Source organism: Carassius carassius, chromosome 43 (assembly GCF_963082965.1).
Source record: "Carassius carassius chromosome 43, fCarCar2.1, whole genome shotgun sequence".
Classification (NCBI taxonomy): Eukaryota; Metazoa; Chordata; class Actinopteri; order Cypriniformes; family Cyprinidae; genus Carassius; species Carassius carassius.
In genome coordinates, this window is record NC_081797.1 from 25,291,548 (window position 1) to 25,305,477 (window position 13,930).

Below are 13,930 nucleotides of genomic sequence, written 5' to 3' on the forward strand. Positions count from 1 at the left end.
TACATTCAATGATTAGTGCAAAACTGGCCAAACTGAAAGATGCTTATGTCTTATCAAATATAATGTTTTTTACAATGCAGTAAAACAGTTTTTAATGTGTTAGAAGTTATATGCACAAAATCTTATGTTAGAGCTTCAATGCTCAAGATTGTCAGTTTACAGGTTTCTGGGACCACTAATGTTCAAATAGTGCTTCTGTTCAAATGAACTGCAAACTAGCCCAAATCTGCTTAAAACCGTCTCTCTCAATGAGAGAAAGCTGCTACATTGAATGTTTAGTGCAAAACTTGCCAAACTGAAAGATGATTATGTCTAATGAAATAAAATGTTTTTTTGCAATGCAGTGAGACAGTTTTTAATGTGTTAGAAGTTATATGCACAAAAACTTATGTTAGAGCTGCTATGCTCAAGATTGTCAGTTTACAGGTTTCTGGGACCACTAATGTTCAAATAGTGCTTATGTTCAAATGAACTGCAAACTAGCCCAAATCTGCTTAAAACGTCTCTCTAATGAGAGAAAGCTGCTACATTCAATGATTAGTGCAAAACTGGCCAAACTGAAAGATGCTTATGTCTTATCAAATATAATGTTTTTTACAATGCAGTAAAACAGTTTTTAATGTGTTAGAAGTTATATGCACAAAATCTTATGTTAGAGCTTCAATGCTCAAGATTGTCAGTTTACAGGTTTCTGGGACCACTAATGTTCAAATAGTGCTTCTGTTCAAATGAATTGCAAACTAGCCCAAATCTGCTTAAAACCTTCTCTCACAATGAGAGAAAGCTGCTACATTCAATGTTTTAGTGCAAAACTTGCCAAACTGAAAAATGCTTATGTCTAATGAAATAAAATGTTTTTTGCAATGCAGTGAGACAGGTTTTAATGTGTTAGAAGTTATATGCACAAAAACTTATGTTAGAGCTGCAATGCTCAAGATTGTCAGTTTACAGGTTTCTGGGACCACTAATGTTCAAATAGTGCTTCTGTTGAAATGAACTGCAAACTAGCCCAAATCTGCTTAAAACCTTCTCTCACAATGAGAGAAAGCTGCTACATTCAATGTTTAGTGCAAAACTTGCCAAACTGAAAGATGATTATGTCTATTGAAATAAAATGTTTTTTGCAATGCAGTGAGACAGGTTTTAATGTGTTAGAAGTTATATGCACAAAAACTTATGTTAGAGCTGCAATGCTCAAGATTGTCAGTTTACAGGTTTCTGGGACCACTAATGTTCAAATAGTGCTTATGTTCAAATGAACTGCAAACTAGCCCAAATCTGCTTATAACGTCTCTCTCAATGAGAGAAAGCTGCTATATTCAATGATTAGTGCAAAACTGGCCAAACTGAAAGATGCTTATGTCTTATCAAATATAATGTTTTTTACAATGCAGTAAAACAGTTTTTAATGTGTTAGAAGTTATATGGACAAAATCTTATGTTAGAGCTTCAATGCTCAAGATTGTCAGTTTACAGGTTTCTGGGACCACTAATGTTCAAATAGTGCTTCTGTTCAAATGAACTGCAAACTAGCCCAAATCTGCTTAAAACGTCTCTCTCAATGACAGAAAGCTGCTACATTCAATGTTTTAGTGCAAAACTTGCCAAACTGAAAAATGCTTATGTCTAATGAAATAAAATGTTTTTTGCAATGCAGTGAGACAGGTTTTAATGTGTTAGAAGTTATATGCACAAAAACTTATGTTAGAGCTGCAATGCTCAAGATTGTCAGTTTACAGGTTTCTGGGACCACTAATGTTCAAATAGTGCTTCTGTTGAAATGAACTGCAAACTAGCCCAAATCTGCTTAAAACCTTCTCTCACAATGAGAGAAAGCTGCTACATTCAATGTTTAGTGCAAAACTTGCCAAACTGAAAGATGATTATGTCTATTGAAATAAAATGTTTTTTGCAATGCAGTGAGACAGGTTTTAATGTGTTAGAAGTTATATGCACAAAAACTTATGTTAGAGCTGCAATGCTCAAGATTGTCAGTTTACAGGTTTCTGGGACCACTAATGTTCAAATAATGCTTATGTTCAAATGAACTGCAAACTAGCCCAAATCTGCTTATAACGTCTCTCTCAATGAGAGAAAGCTGCTACAATCAATGATTAGTGCAAAACTGGCCAAACTGAAAGATGCTTATGTCTTATCAAATATAATGTTTTTTACAATGCAGTAAAACAGTTTTTAATGTGTTAGAAGTTATATGCACAAAATCTTATGTTAGAGCTTCAATGCTCAAGATTGTCAGTTTACAGGTTTCTGGGACCACTAATGTTCAAATAGTGCTTCTGTTCAAATGAACTGCAAACTAGCCCAAATCTGCTTAAAACGTCTCTCTCAATGAGAGAAAGCTGCTACATTCAATGATTAGTGCAAAACTGGCCAAACTGAAAGATGCTTATGTCTTATCAAATATAATGTTTTTTACAATGCAGTAAAACAGTTTTTAATGTGTTAGAAGTTATATGCACAAAATCTTATGTTAGAGCTTCAATGCTCAAGATTGTCAGTTTACAGGTTTCTGGTACCACTAATGTTCAAATAGTGCTTATGTTCAAATGAACTGCAAACTAGCCCAATTCTGCTTAAAACGTCTCTCTCAATGAGAGAAAGCTGCTACATTCAATGATTAGTGCAAAACTGGCCAAACTGAAAGATGCTTATGTCTTATCAAATATAATGTTTTTTACAATGCAGTAAAACAGTTTTTAATGTGTTAGAAGTTATATGCACAAAATCTTATGTTAGAGCTTCAATGCTCAAGATTGTCAGTTTACAGGTTTCTGGGACCACTAATGTTCAAATAGTGCTTCTGTTCAAATGAACTGCAAACTAGCCCAAATCTGCTTAAAACCGTCTCTCTCAATGAGAGAAAGCTGGTACATTCAATGTTTAGTGCAAAACTTGCCAAACTGAAAGATGCTTGTCTTATCAAATGTAATGTTTTTTACAATGCAGTAAAACAGTGTTTAATGTGTTAGAAGTTATATGCACAAAATCTTATGTTAGAGCTTCAATGCTCAAGATTGTCAGTTTACAGGTTTCTGGGACCACTAATGTTCAAATAGTGCTTCTGTTGAAATGAACTGCAAACTAGCCCAAATCTGCTTAAAACCTTCTCTCACAATGAGAGAAAGCTGCTACATTCAATGTTTAGTGCAAAACTTGCCAAACTGAAAGATGATTATGTCTAATGAAATAAAATGTTTTTTGCAATGCAGTGAGACAGTTTTTAATGTGTTAGAAGTTATATGCACAAAAACGTATGTTAGAGCTGCAATGCTCAAGATTGTCAGTTTACAGGTTTCTGGGACCACTAATGTTCAAATAGTGCTTCTGTTCAAATGAACTGCAACCTAGCCCAAATCTGCTTAAAACAGTCTCTCTCAATGAGAGAAAGCTGCTACATTCAATGTTTAGTGCAAAACTTGCCAAACTGAAAGATGCTTATGTCTTATCAAATGTAATGTTTTTTACAATGCAGTAAAACAGTGTTTAATGTGTTAGAAGTTATATGCACAAAATCTTATGTTAGAGCTTCAATGCTCAAGATTGTCAGTTTACAGGTTTCTGGGACCACTAATGTTCAAATAGTGCTTCTGTTCAAATGAACTGCAAACTAGCCCAAATCTGCTTAAAACGTCTCTCTCAATGAGAGAAAGCTGCTACATTCAATGATTAGTGCAAAACTGGCCAAACTGAAAGATGCTTATGTCTTATCAAATATAATGTTTTTTACAATGCAGTAAAACAGTTTTTAATGTGTTAGAAGTTATATGCACAAAATCTTATGTTAGAGCTTCAATGCTCAAGATTGTCAGTTTACAGGTTTCTGGGACCACTAATGTTCAAATAGTGCTTCTGTTCAAATGAACTGCAAACTAGCCCAAATCTGCTTAAAACCGTCTCTCTCAATGAGAGAAAGCTGCTACATTGAATGTTTAGTGCAAAACTTGCCAAACTGAAAGATGATTATGTCTAATGAAATAAAATGTTTTTTTGCAATGCAGTGAGACAGTTTTTAATGTGTTAGAAGTTATATGCACAAAAACTTATGTTAGAGCTGCTATGCTCAAGATTGTCAGTTTACAGGTTTCTGGGACCACTAATGTTCAAATAGTGCTTATGTTCAAATGAACTGCAAACTAGCCCAAATCTGCTTAAAACGTCTCTCTAATGAGAGAAAGCTGCTACATTCAATGATTAGTGCAAAACTGGCCAAACTGAAAGATGCTTATGTCTTATCAAATATAATGTTTTTTACAATGCAGTAAAACAGTTTTTAATGTGTTAGAAGTTATATGCACAAAATCTTATGTTAGAGCTTCAATGCTCAAGATTGTCAGTTTACAGGTTTCTGGGACCACTAATGTTCAAATAGTGCTTCTGTTCAAATGAACTGCAAACTAGCCCAAATCTGCTTAAAACGTCTCTCTCAATGACAGAAAGCTGCTACATTCAATGTTTTAGTGCAAAACTTGCCAAACTGAAAAATGCTTATGTCTAATGAAATAAAATGTTTTTTGCAATGCAGTGAGACAGGTTTTAATGTGTTAGAAGTTATATGCACAAAAACTTATGTTAGAGCTGCAATGCTCAAGATTGTCAGTTTACAGGTTTCTGGGACCACTAATGTTCAAATAGTGCTTCTGTTGAAATGAACTGCAAACTAGCCCAAATCTGCTTAAAACCTTCTCTCACAATGAGAGAAAGCTGCTACATTCAATGTTTAGTGCAAAACTTGCCAAACTGAAAGATGATTATGTCTATTGAAATAAAATGTTTTTTGCAATGCAGTGAGACAGGTTTTAATGTGTTAGAAGTTATATGCACAAAAACTTATGTTAGAGCTGCAATGCTCAAGATTGTCAGTTTACAGGTTTCTGGGACCACTAATGTTCAAATAATGCTTATGTTCAAATGAACTGCAAACTAGCCCAAATCTGCTTATAACGTCTCTCTCAATGAGAGAAAGCTGCTACAATCAATGATTAGTGCAAAACTGGCCAAACTGAAAGATGCTTATGTCTTATCAAATATAATGTTTTTTACAATGCAGTAAAACAGTTTTTAATGTGTTAGAAGTTATATGCACAAAATCTTATGTTAGAGCTTCAATGCTCAAGATTGTCAGTTTACAGGTTTCTGGGACCACTAATGTTCAAATAGTGCTTCTGTTCAAATGAACTGCAAACTAGCCCAAATCTGCTTAAAACGTCTCTCTCAATGAGAGAAAGCTGCTACATTCAATGATTAGTGCAAAACTGGCCAAACTGAAAGATGCTTATGTCTTATCAAATATAATGTTTTTTACAATGCAGTAAAACAGTTTTTAATGTGTTAGAAGTTATATGCACAAAATCTTATGTTAGAGCTTCAATGCTCAAGATTGTCAGTTTACAGGTTTCTGGTACCACTAATGTTCAAATAGTGCTTATGTTCAAATGAACTGCAAACTAGCCCAATTCTGCTTAAAACGTCTCTCTCAATGAGAGAAAGCTGCTACATTCAATGATTAGTGCAAAACTGGCCAAACTGAAAGATGCTTATGTCTTATCAAATATAATGTTTTTTACAATGCAGTAAAACAGTTTTTAATGTGTTAGAAGTTATATGCACAAAATCTTATGTTAGAGCTTCAATGCTCAAGATTGTCAGTTTACAGGTTTCTGGGACCACTAATGTTCAAATAGTGCTTCTGTTCAAATGAACTGCAAACTAGCCCAAATCTGCTTAAAACCGTCTCTCTCAATGAGAGAAAGCTGGTACATTCAATGTTTAGTGCAAAACTTGCCAAACTGAAAGATGCTTATGTCTTATCAAATGTAATGTTTTTTACAATGCAGTAAAACAGTGTTTAATGTGTTAGAAGTTATATGCACAAAATCTTATGTTAGAGCTTCAATGCTCAAGATTGTCAGTTTACAGGTTTCTGGGACCACTAATGTTCAAATAGTGCTTCTGTTCAAATGAACTGCAAACTAGCCCAAATCTGCTTAAAACCTTCTCTCACAATGAGAGAAAGCTGCTACATTCAATGTTTAGTGCAAAACTTGCCAAACTGAAAGATGATTATGTCTAATGAAATAAAATGTTTTTTGCAATGCAGTGAGACAGTTTTTAATGTGTTAGAAGTTATATGCACAAAAACGTATGTTAGAGCTGCAATGCTCAAGATTGTCAGTTTACAGGTTTCTGGGACCACTAATGTTCAAATAGTGCTTCTGTTCAAATGAACTGCAACCTAGCCCAAATCTGCTTAAAACAGTCTCTCTCAATGAGAGAAAGCTGCTACATTCAATGTTTAGTGCAAAACTTGCCAAACTGAAAGATGCTTATGTCTTATCAAATGTAATGTTTTTTACAATGCAGTAAAACAGTGTTTAATGTGTTAGAAGTTATATGCACAAAATCTTATGTTAGAGCTTCAATGCTCAAGATTGTCAGTTTACAGGTTTCTGGGACCACTAATGTTCAAATAGTGCTTCTGTTCAAATGAACTGCAAACTAGCCCAAATCTGCTTAAAACGTCTCTCTCAATGAGAGAAAGCTGCTACATTCAATGATTAGTGCAAAACTTGCCAAACTGAAAGATGATTATGTCTAATGAAATAAAATGTTTTTTTGCAATGCAGTGAGACAGTTTTTAATGTGTTAGAAGTTATATGCACAAAAACTTATGTTAGAGCTGCTATGCTCAAGATTGTCAGTTTACAGGTTTCTGGGACCACTAATGTTCAAATAGTGCTTATGTTCAAATGAACTGCAAACTAGCCCAAATCTGCTTAAAACGTCTCTCTAATGAGAGAAAGCTGCTACATTCAATGATTAGTGCAAAACTGGCCAAACTGAAAGATGCTTATGTCTTATCAAATATAATGTTTTTTACAATGCAGTAAAACAGTTTTTAATGTGTTAGAAGTTATATGCACAAAATCTTATGTTAGAGCTTCAATGCTCAAGATTGTCAGTTTACAGGTTTCTGGGACCACTAATGTTCAAATAGTGCTTCTGTTCAAATGAATTGCAAACTAGCCCAAATCTGCTTAAAACCGTCTCTCTCAATGAGAGAAAGCTGCTACATTCAATGATTAGTGCAAAACTGGCCAAACTGAAAGATGCTTATGTCTTATCAAATATAATGTTTTTTACAATGCAGTAAAACAGTTTTTAATGTGTTAGAAGTTATATGCACAAAATCTTATGTTAGAGCTTCAATGCTCAAGATTGTCAGTTTACAGGTTTCTGGGACCACTAATGTTCAAATAGTGCTTCTGTTGAAATGAACTGCAAACTAGCCCAAATCTGCTTAAAACCTTCTCTCACAATGAGAGAAAGCTGCTACATTCAATGTTTTAGTGCAAAACTTGCCAAACTGAAAAATGCTTATGTCTAATGAAATAAAATGTTTTTTGCAATGCAGTAAAACAGTGTTTAATGTGTTAGAAGTTATATGCACAAAAACTTATGTTAGAGCTGCAATGCTCAAGATTGTCAGTTTACAGGTTTCTGGGACCACTAATGTTCAAATAGTGCTTCTGTTCAAATGAACTGCAAACTAGCCCAAATCTGCTTAAAACCGTCTCTCTCAATGAGAGAAAGCTGCTACATTCAATGTTTAGTGCAAAACTTGCCAAACTAAAAGATGCTTATGTCTTATCAAATGTAATGTTTTTTACAATAAAGTAAAACAGTGTTTAATGTGTTAGAAGTTATATGCACAAAATCTTATGTTAGAGCTTCAATGCTCAAGATTGTCAGTTTACAGGTTTCTGGGACCACTAATGTTCAAATAGTGCTTATGTTCAAATGAACTGCAAACTAGCCCAAATCTGCTTAAAACAGTCTCTCTCAATGACAGAAAGCTGCTACATTCAATGTTTTAGTGCAAAACTTGCCAAACTGAAAGATGCTTATGTCTAATGAAATAAAATGTTTTTTGCAATGCAGTGAGACAGTTTTTAATGTGTTAGAAGTTATATGCACAAAAACTTATGTTAGAGCTTTAATGCTCAAGATTGTCAGTTTACAGGTTTCTGGGACCACTAATGTTCAAATAGTGCTTCTGTTCAAATGAACTGCAAACTAGCCCAAATCTGCTTAAAACGTCTCTCTCAATGAGAGAAAGCTGCTACATTCAATGATTAGTGCAAAACTGGCCAAACTGAAAGATGATTATGTCTAATGAATTAAAATGTTTTTTGCAATGCAGTGAGACAGTTTTTAATGTGTTAGAAGTTATATGCACAAAAACTTATGTTAGAGCTGCTATGCTCAAGATTGTCAGTTTACAGGTTTCTGGGACCACTAATGTTCAAATAGTGCTTCTGTTCAAATGAACTGCAAACTAGCCCAAATCTGCTTAAAACGTCTCTCTCAATGAGAGAAAGCTGCTACATTCAATGATTAGTGCAAAACTGGCCAAACTGAAAGATGCTTATGTCTTATCAAATATAATGTTTTTCACAATGCAGTAAAACAGTTTTTAATGTGTTAGAAGTTATATGCACAAAATCTTATGTTAGAGCTTCAATGCTCAAGATTGTCAGTTTACAGGTTTCTGGGACCACCAATGTTCAAATAGTGCTTCTGTTCAAATGAACTGCAAACTAGCCCAAATCTGCTTAAAACGTCTCTCTCAATGAGAGAAAGCTGCTACATTCAATGTTTAGTGCAAAACTTACCAAACTGAAAGATGCTTATGTCTAATGAAATAAAATGTTTTTTGCAATGCAGTGAAACAGTTTTTAATGTGTTAGAAGTTATATGCACAAAATCTTATGTTAGAGCTTCAATGCTCAAGATTGTCAGTTTACAGGTTTCTGGGACCACTAATGTTCAAATAGTGCTTCTGTTCAAATGAACTGCAAACTAGCCCAAATCTGCTTAAAACCGTCTCTCTCAATGAGAGAAAGCTGGTACATTCAATGTTTAGTGCAAAACTTGCCAAACTGAAAGATGCTTATGTCTTATCAAATGTAATGTTTTTTACAATGCAGTAAAACAGTGTTTAATGTGTTAGAAGTTATATGCACAGAATCTTATGTTAGAGCTTCAATGCTCAAGATTGTCAGTTTACAGGTTTCTGGGACCACTAATGTTCAAATAGTGCTTCTGTTCAAATGAACTGCAAACTAGACCAAATCTGCTTAAAACCGTCTCTCTCAATGAGAGAAAGCTGCTACATTCAATGTTTAGTGCAAAACTTGCCAAACTGAAAGATGATTATGTCTAATGAAATAAAATGTTTTTTGCAATGCAGTGAGACAGGTTTTAATGTGTTAGAAGTTATATGCACAAAAACTTATGTTAGAGCTGCAATGCTCAAGATTGTCAGTTTACAGGTTTCTGGGACCACTAATGTTCAAATAGTGCTTATGTTCAAATGAACTGCAAACTAGCCCAAATCTGCTTATAACGTCTCTCTCAATGAGAGAAAGCTGCTACATTCAATGATTAGTGCAAAACTGGCCAAACTGAAAGATGCTTATGTCTTATCAAATATAATGTTTTTTACAATGCAGTAAAACAGTTTTTAATGTGTTAGAAGTTATATGCACAAAATCTTATGTTAGAGCTTCAATGCTCAAGATTGTCAGTTTACAGGTTTCTGGGACCACTAATGTTCAAATAGTGCTTCTGTTCAAATGAACTGCAAACTAGCCCAAATCTGCTTAAAACAGTCTCTCTCAATGACAGAAAGCTGCTACATTCAATGTTTTAGTGCAAAACTTGCCAAACTGAAAAATGCTTGTCTAATGAAATAAAATGTTTTTTGCAATGCAGTGAGACAGTTTTTAATGTGTTAGAAGTTATATGCACAAAAACGTATGTTAGAGCTGCAATGCTCAAGATTGTCAGTTTACAGGTTTCTGGGACCACTAATGTTCAAATAGTGCTTCTGTTCAAATGAACTGCAACCTAGCCCAAATCTGCTTAAAACAGTCTCTCTAAATGAGAGAAAGCTGCTACAATCAATGTTTAGTGCAAAACTTGCCAAACTGAAAGATGCTTATGTCTTATCAAATGTAATGTTTTTTACAATGCAGTAAAACAGTGTTTAATGTGTTAGAAGTTATATGCACAAAATCTTATGTTAGAGCTTCAATGCTCAAGATTGTCAGTTTACAGGTTTCTGGGACCACTAATGTTCAAATAGTGCTTCTGTTCAAATGAACTGCAAACTAGCCCAAATCTGCTTAAAACGTCTCTCTCAATGAGAGAAAGCTGCTACATTCAATGATTAGTGCAAAACTGGCCAAACTGAAAGATGCTTATGTCTAATGAAATAAAATGTTTTTTGCAATGCAGTGAGACAGTTTTTAATGTGTTAGAAGTTATAAGCACAAAAACTTATGTTAGAGCTGCAATGCTCAAGATTGTCAGTTTACAGGTTTCTGGGACCACTAATGTTCAAATAGTGCTTCTGTTGAAATGAACTGCAAACTAGCCCAAATCGGCTTAAAACCTTCTCTCACAATGAGAGAAAGCTGCTACATTCAATGTTTAGTGCAAAACTTACCAAACTGAAAGATGATTATGTCTAATGAAATAAAATGTTTTTTGCAATGCAGTGAGACAGGTTTTAATGTGTTAGAAGTTATATGCACAAAAACTTATGTTAGAGCTGCAATGCTCAAGATTGTCAGTTTACAGGTTTCTGGGACCACTAATGTTCAAATAGTGCTTATGTTCAAATGAACTGCAAACTAGCCCAAATCTGCTTATAACGTCTCTCTCAATGAGAGAAAGCTGCTACATTCAATGATTAGTGCAAAACTGGCCAAACTGAAAGATGATTATGTCTTATCAAATATAATGTTTTTTACAATGCAGTAAAACAGTGTTTAATGTGTTAGAAGTTATATGCACAAAATCTTATGTTAGAGCTTCAATGCTCAAGATTGTCAGTTTACAGGTTTCTGGGACCACTAATGTTCAAATAGTGCTTCTGTTCAAATGAACTGCAAACTAGCCCAAATCTGCTTAAAACGTCTCTCTCAATGAGAGAAAGCTGCTACATTCAATGATTAGTGCAAAACTGGCCAAACTGAAAGATGCTTATGTCTTATCAAATATAATGTTTTTTACAATGCAGTAAAGAGTTTTTAATGTGTTAGAAGTTATATGCACAAAATCTTATGTTAGAGCTTCAATGCTCAAGATTGTCAGTTTACAGGTTTCTGGGACCACCAATGTTCAAATAGTGCTTCTGTTCAAATGAACTGCAAACTAGCCCAAATCTGCTTAAAAAAATCTCTCTCTCAATGAAGGAAAGCTGCTACATTCAATGTTTTAGTGCAAAACTTGCCAAACTGAAAGATGCTTATGTCTAATGAAATAAAATGTTTTTTGCAATGCAGTGAGACAGTTTTTAATGTGTTAGAAGTTATATGCACAAAAACTTATGTTAGAGCTTCAATGCTCAAGATTGTCAGTTTACAGGTTTCTGGGACCACTAATGTTCAAATAGTGCTTCTGTTCAAATGAACTGCAAACTAGCCCAAATCTGCTTAAAACCGTCTCTCTCAATGAGAGAAAGCTGCTACATTCAATGTTTAGTGCTAAACTTGCCAAACTGAAAGATGCTTATGTCTTATCAAATGTAATGTTTTTTACAATGCAGTAAAACAGTGTTTAATGTGTTAGAAGTTATATGCACAAAATCTTATGTTAGAGCTTCAATGCTCAAGATTGTCAGTTTACAGGCTTCTGGGATCACTAATGTTCAAATAGTGCTTCTGTTCAAATGGACTGCAAACTAGCCCAAATCTGCTTAAAACCGTCTCTCTCAATGAGAGAAAGCTGCTACATTGAATGTTTAGTGCAAAACTTGCCAAACTGAAAGATGATTATGTCTAATGAAATAAAATGTTTTTTGCAATGCAGTGAGACAGTTTTTAATGTGTTAGAAGTTATATGCACAAAAACTTATGTTAGAGTTGCTATGCTCAAGATTGTCAGTTTACAGGTTTCTGGGACCACTAATGTTCAAATAGTGCTTATGTTCAAATGAACTGCAAACTAGCCCAAATCTGCTTAAAACGTCTCTCTCAATGAGAGAAAGCTGCTACATTCAATGATTAGTGCAAAACTGGCCAAACTGAAAGATGCTTATGTCTTATCAAATATAATGTTTTTTACTATGCAGTAAAACAGTTTTTAATGTGTTAGAAGTTATATGCACAAAATCTTATGTTAGAGCTTCAATGCTCAAGATTGTCAGTTTACAGGTTTCTGGTACCACTAATGTTCAAATAGTGCTTATGTTCAAATGAACTGCAAACTAGCCCAAATCTGCTTAAAACGTCTCTCTCAATGAGAGAAAGCTGCTACATTCAATGATTAGTGCAAAACTGGCCAAACTGAAAGATGCTTATGTCTTATCAAATATAATGTTTTTTACAATGCAGTAAAACAGTTTTTAATGTGTTAGAAGTTATATGCACAAAATCTTATGTTAGAGCTTCAATGCTCAAGATTGTCAGTTTACAGGTTTCTGGGACCACCAATGTTCAAATAGTGCTTCTGTTCAAATGAACTGCAAACTAGCCCAAATCTGCTTAAAACAGTCTCTCTCAATGACAGAAAGCTGCTACATTCAATGTTTTAGTGCAAAACTTGCCAAACCTGAAAGATGCTTATGTCTAATGAAATAAAATGTTTTTTGCAATGCAGTGAGACAGTTTTTAATGTTGTTAGAAGTTATAAGCACAAAAACTTATGTTAGAGCTGCAATGCTCAAGATTGTCAGTTTACAGGTTTCTGGGACCACTAATGTTCAAATAGTGCTTATGTTCAAATGAACTGCAAACTAGCCCAAATCTGCTTATAACAGTCTCTCTCAATGACAGAAAGCTGCTACATTCAATGTTTTAGTGCAAAACTTGCCAAACCTGAAAGATGCTTATGTCTAATGAAATAAAATGTTTTTTGCAATGCAGTGAGACAGTTTTTAATGTGTTAGAAGTTATAAGCACAAAAACTTATGTTAGAGCTGCAATGCTCAAGATTGTCAGTTTACAGGTTTCTGGGACCACTAATGTTCAAATAGTGCTTATGTTCAAATGAACTGCAAACTAGCCCAAATCTGCTTATAACAGTCTCTCTCAATGACAGAAAGCTGCTACATTCAATGTTTTAGTGCAAAACTTGCCAAACCTGAAAGATGCTTATGTCTAATGAAATAAAATGTTTTTTGCAATGCAGTGAGACAGTTTTTAATGTGTTAGAAGTTATAAGCACAAAAACTTATGTTAGAGCTGCAATGCTCAAGATTGTCAGTTTACAGGTTTCTGGGACCACTAATGTTCAAATAGTGCTTCTGTTCAAATGAACTGCAAACTAGCCCAAATCTGCTTAAAACAGTCTCTCTCAATGACAGAAAGCTGCTACATTCAATGTTTTAGTGCAAAACTTGCCAAACCTGAAAGATGCTTATGTCTAATGAAATAAAATGTTTTTTGCAATACAGTGAGACAGTTTTTAATGTGTTAGAAGTTATAAGCACAAAAACTTATGTTAGAGCTGCAATGCTCAAGATTGTCAGTTTACAGGTTTCTGGGACCACTAATGTTCAAATAGTGCTTCTGTTGAAATGAACTGCAAACTAGCCCAAATCGGCTTAAAACCTTCTCTCACAATGAGAGAAAGCTGCTACATTCAATGTTTAGTGCAAAACTTGCCAAACTGAAAGATGATTATGTCTAATGAAATAAAATGTTTTTTGCAATGCAGTGAGACAGGTTTTAATGTGTTAGAAGTTATATGCACAAAAACTTATATTAGAGCTGCAATGCTCAAGATTGTCAGTTTACAGGTTTCTGGGACCACTAATGTTCAAATAGTGCTTATGTTCAAATGAACTGCAAACTAGCCCAAATCTGCTTATAACGTCTCTCTCAATGAGAGAAAGCTGCTA